Source organism: Microtus ochrogaster, chromosome X (genome assembly GCF_000317375.1).
Source record: "Microtus ochrogaster isolate Prairie Vole_2 chromosome X, MicOch1.0, whole genome shotgun sequence".
Lineage (NCBI taxonomy): Eukaryota > Metazoa > Chordata > Mammalia > Rodentia > Cricetidae > Microtus > Microtus ochrogaster.
Window position 1 is genome coordinate 1,136,404 of NC_022026.1, and position 6,068 is coordinate 1,142,471.

Below are 6,068 nucleotides of genomic sequence, written 5' to 3' on the forward strand. Positions count from 1 at the left end.
AGAGATAGAGAGAGAGAGACAGAGAGAGAGAGAGGAAGGCAGAGTGGGGCTGCTTGTGGGAGAGGGAAGAAAAAGTGGGAGGGAGGGGGAGGGGTAAGTATGAACAATGTATATGTATGAAAATGTTATAATGGTTATAATGGAACTGAGTTTTCTACATGAAGTGAAAAAAACAAAAATAAAAAGATATGTTCATCCATAAAGAGTTTCCTTGACCCTTAGAAGAAGGCAAATTGGATTGTCTTTAGGTAATTAAGAAAATTAGATATCTGTTTTTAATCACTCCTTTGTTTAGTCCTGCTGGATGGTGATCTCAGCACCTCAATTAAAACAGAGAACCATGGAGATGAAGATTATACCCTCTGGTCCCTGGAGTACCTATTAATTTTCTTCTGCTTTGGAAAACAAAACCAAAAAACCTTAAAAAGCACCACCACTTTTAAAAAGTACATGAACCTTCTCGAAAGAAGTAAACTGGCTTGAAGTTATTCCTTAAATGAGAGGCGTGGTTGTTAAGCTCACCCCCGCCGCCAGCATAACAGTTATAATCTCCATTAGAGCAGCTCGAACTACTTGGTAGAGCAGCCGGAGATTGGGCCTGTTGAGGGTTGACGATCCTTCCTAGAAGGACAGGGTGGGGAAGGTATGGTGAACACCCACCTAAAATTCTAGCCATTCCCTCCTGAAACTCCTAGGCACCTGCACCCAATTCTTCTCCAATTACACACAGTCTCGTGGTCGCAGGAGGTGCTCGAGTGCATAAAGTGTAGAGGGTTAACTGAAGAGGAGGCCTTAGTCAGTGCCACGGTGCTGTAATCATCCATGCTGGGGTGATAACGTTTGGTGCTGCAGCTTCTTTGGAGTCACCCACACTTCTGCAAGTAACCCTTCACCTGTGCTCTGTAAGTAATTCCAATAAACTCATTGGTTCCCCAGGTTGGAATTTGGTAGACGCTGGATTTTGATCTGTCACTGGTGCTCTGTGGGGTAGGTGCTGGCTTATACACCCTCAGGATAGAGTTCCTATCCCAGTGTTTGAGACGGGGTATTAGATGCAGCATAGCATTTTCCTTTGAAATAATTAAAGTAAAAATAGTTCGTGCTGGTACACAGCCATATTTACAGCATAACTTTTGGAGAAGTATATTTTATTTTCCTCAGCTGTATGTGATACATTAATTTTTTGAAAGAATGTGGCTAGGTAGATATCCTGAAATATGTATGAATAGGCAATTAGTTTATTAATATATTGTTGTGTGATTTCTAATTGGTCTTAATAATAAAAGCTCAGAGTCAGATATTAGGGGGTGAAAGTTAAAAGATAAGGGAAGCCACTAGTTCTTACCTCCACTGAATCCTGAACCAAAGGGGTGATACTGTCCACACGAATCCTCAGACTGGATGCTCTGAGCTCCTGTCTCCTCCCGATTTATGCTTTATATTTCTCTCTCTGCCCAGCTGTATCTCTTCCTGTCTCCGCCTCCCTAGTGCTGGGATTAAAGGCATGTGACTCCCAAGTACTCCTAGACATCCATCTGCCTCTGTCTTCTGAATTAAAGGTGTGTGTCACCACTTCCTGCCATCTATTGCTAATTAGTGGCTAACTCCATACTCTGATCCTTAGGCAAGTTGTACTTGTTATCACAAATAAAATATCATCACTATGTAAGTATATATTTTTTTGAGACAGAGTCTCACTATGTCGCCTTGGCTAGCCTGGAATTTACCTTACTGTCCTAAACCTCAGAGAGATCCTCCTGAGTGCTGACATGGAAAGCGAGCACCACCACACCTGTCTTTATCATTTTTATAATTATATTTGGTATACAAAGTATTGAAAATATAAAAATAATTTTAAAAGCAAGTTCATGATTCCAGCATTCAAACATAATGGTTTGGTACTAGACCACATGCCTTACCAGGTCCCAGGAGTCAACTGTATAGTAGAATTCAAAATGTCTCAGGATTTTGTAATGTAATCCAATGTATGTTTTTATGACATCCTTAGAGAAATGCAAGGCAATGCTTCATAATCACACACAATAATATATCAGCATCAAAATGGATAAATGCAAGATAAACAAAGGCTATAAATGTCACAATTGTTCATGTCAAACTTTTGATACCAAATGAGTTATAAAAAAAATCTTTCCATTACAGATCCCTTTGTGCTTTGCAATTGAATATAAATATTCGTGGACTTAGATTTTAACACATGACTCAGGTGATTTTTTTTGAGCACTCATTGTATGCTAGGCATCATGGAAGGAGTTTAGCTCATAGAGATGTACTTTGCATGCTTGGTAGTGGTATTCTGTGCCTTCAAAAGGGCCTGCTACCAAGGCCATACTACAGATAAGGATTTGTCCACTTCTACCCAGTTGTCTGGCTGTTTATAGCTTTGGCCTAAGTTTTGGCCAGAAACTTTGACTCATGCATTTATTCACGTGGATCTGTAGTTCCGGGCTGGGGATGGCCCTGCATTTTATCCTAGCTCTGCCTCCAATTCTCTTTAGCTCAAAAGCCAGATGTAGCACCCTGGTCATGTTCTCTAAGTAAACAAATCCCATCTAATCTCTGGTTTTGCTTTTGAGAATCTACTTTAGCACTGTCATTTCATGCGGACTTCGGCCTAGCCCACTTGTTCAAGTTAAGACAAGCTTGACCTGAGAAATGGTTGAGAAGAAAATCAGTAAAGGTGAGGATTAAATACATGCAGTGCCCATGCAGATGGAAGAGATGCCTTGAAAGGCAAGTGAGAAAACTTAAGCAAGTAGATAACAGATGATTGCGAATCACTGCTTTGTAACGTGATGGCTGCCTATTTGTGCCTCTTACTGTGCCTACGCTGCAGCTTTCAACATTCTGCCGGATAATGAGTGTTTTGCAGATGGAAACGTCAGAACTCTTTCTTCTCTACAAACCAAGAAGTGGATTTGGTGAAATGATAACTAATGGATGAAAAAATATTGAAAACCTGTAACTACCTATGATAAACAATATGATATGCTTTATTCTCTTTGTTCTGAATCTGCTGCTGTGTTGTGTAATGCAGTGTTTCAGGCAGGCATTGCTTTTCAATTATATGGCTTATGCTAAAGTTCCTGCTGACAGGGAGAATGAAAGCATATTTTGGTTATTATGTTTTGCCTCCCTTCCTCACGGAATCCAAATGCCTATATGCTAATGTAAGCCCCAATGACAGGAAGTCCAAGTGGAAATGTTATTAGAAAGTTATGAATATGTAGTTAATGAAATATGTATGATTACAATATTGCAGGACATGTGTAATATTGATGGAAACTCAACTGATCTCAATATTTAATAAAGACTTAATTTAAAATATGGATATTTGAGGGAGTGGGTTGTTTTATGCTTTCTGCAAATGCAGCATATGTTAATTTATTGCTGAGAATTTGTCTGGTGGATTCAATTTCCCCCTGTAATTTCTCATTTTGAATTTTCCTTTTTTGGAAGCATGCTTCTGCATGCCAGTCTGAACTCACTACTTCTGAATGTCCTAGGGTGATAGGAACATGAAGCACACATTTTAAGGCATTCTAGAGTAGATAAACAGGTCAGTAATGATCTCCTATAGTCTATTTTAATTGGTGTTTCGCAAGTGCTGGGAATGTGGGTCAATCACATAGCTTTAGATACTAATTTTAAGCTTCAGTGTTTAGTCTAGGCATTGGTTAAAGTGGTTGTCCAGGAAGTGGACTTTACACAGACTGAAATTGCCTGTGTAGTTATCAGAAAATGTACTTGCAGGTTGGTTGAGCTCAGGTCTTTTTATGAATGCCAAGAAAATGACAGCCTATATAGATCATTAATAACTGAGCAGTGGAGGGTCACAGAAAGACAAATGGAAACTGCAATCCATCAAAAATCCTGTCTCCTTGGATTTACAAGAGTATTTTATTGTCATTTTTATTTCAACTATTCATCCATTTGATAATTCACACAACTTAAAACAAAAAATGTTATTTTGTGTCCTTTGTTGTGGAATGTTTCCCCATGTGTAATTTTTTTCTCACTGAGTTCCTTGTGGGGAGACACTTGTATTCACACTTTAGAGTGGAGAAAAGCGAGTCATGGGAAGATTATATAGCTCACCCAAGGTCATGTGTAAAACAGGAAATGTAAGAAGAGTCTGAAGTAGGTTTATCTGTGCAAAAACAGAATTTGAAAAATGATTAGGTTCTCAGGAGTGCAGTATAAAATGACATAAAGCGAGAAAAATAGAAGAAACAATTTAGGAATCAGTTAAAGTTTATTTTCAAGATTTATTTAGTCTTTTCTGGACTATTTCCTGGAGACTGATCCTAGGACCAGAATGGAGAGTGTGGATGACTTGACGAGGACTATGTCTATGCTGCAGGGGAGCCAACTTCAAACATATATCTTATTAATAATAACCAGTAAAGAAGTGCATATCACGATATATAACGTTGTGCTATTGTACTGGTAGTATTATTCTGTTTATTTGCTTAGGGTGATAGAGTATGGGGTTCTGGCCAAGCACCCTTCTTATTTGCAAATTGAGAGAGCAGGATGGTATGATGAATTTTCAACAGATATGTTCTGTTTACTTCTTCCTTTGTGCTGTATGGGAATTCCTTGAAAGGTTAGATTGTGGTGACCTATCTACCATGAGCAACTCTGGTTAAACGAAGGGTGGAATACCAGTGTTAAACTTGCAAAGAAGGCACTCAACGTTAAGGGCTTTATATCTGATGTCAGGTGTCTTGGGTTGCAATACCAGCTCTTCTAATTACGGTTTTTAAAAACATTGATCTAGTCTTACCAAGAGCATTTATTGTCCAGCACTCTGGAGGTTAAGGGAAGAGGATCTTGAATTTCAGATCAGCCTGAGCTACATACTGAGACTGTGTATACCTTCCCTTCGAAATACCTACCCAGTTTTGAAAAACCCAGTCAATAACATGACTAGGTTTATACATTTTGGCTTCTCTATTTTTATTTTTTTAATTTTTGTATGCATACATATGTGCACACATGTACATGCATGCAAGTGTGTGTGTGGTGTGTATGTGCATGTGTGTGTGCATGTGAATGCTATGTCATGCATATGAAGGTCAGGGAAGAACTTGTGGGACTCCTATGATATGGGTTCTGGGGATGAAATTCTATCATCAGGCTTGGTGGGGAGCACATTTATCTACTAGGCCGTCTCACTGGCCCCATTTATCTATTTTGATAGTCCTTGCCCTATTTGTGTGTTGTTTCAACACTCAATTGAATTTGTGTGCAGTTTCAATGCTCAGTTCTGTATTGAAATTTATGATAAATATGTTCACTAAATAGACTAAAGTGGAAACAGGTTTTCTTAGAAGTACAATAACATGCATAGAGAAGAAAATTGATTATCCAAAGATTATTTTAATTTGCTAGTTTGTGTAAGATTGTCATCTTGCCTAGTAGAGTTTTTAATACTAAGTAATGGCAACAAGAAAACAACTGCTGTTGTCATAGATTAAATAATAGGATAGTCACTCTACTGTGAAGGTCATTTTTGTATCAGGTTTCATTGTGCTTGCCTGTCTTGATTTATGTCTGGAACCAACTGACCCTGGCTCTGGCCCCTCTCTGCCCACATAGTAATTTTAAGCACATCTTTCGAAAAAAGACCCTGCCAGAGTATTTATGGAAGTCCCCACAGGTTAACTTATATGCGTTCTGAATTAGTTGGACCACCACCACTGCTACCACTACCATGCTACTGTGCCCTAGACGCAGGTGCCGAAGCAGCTGTCTTGCTAGCTTACTGTGCACCCTGCGCTGCTCATTGTCCTGCCTATCAATTCTTTTCATTCTTATGGAGCAATGATACCTTATAATTCACCTGCAAAGTTACAAGATTACTTCTTCCTTCCTCTTGCATTATATATCTTTAGAGTCTAGACAGCAGATATTTTGATTTTGAGATACTTTGAAATTTTTCTCAGCACATAGAGAAATATCTCCAAAGCACAAAAATTTCCAAGTCAAAGTACTTGGGTTAAGGTGCCTGTGTGTGTTTGAAAGAATGATTTCATTGAATATTT

General features: G+C 38.7%; 1 pseudogene; it reads right to left on the reverse strand.

The window, feature by feature from the left end:
- Positions 1-5,835, reverse strand: part of LOC101989287 — a 64,224-nt pseudogene extending 58,389 nt beyond the window's left edge.
- Positions 5,836-6,068: the final 233 nt, after the last annotated feature.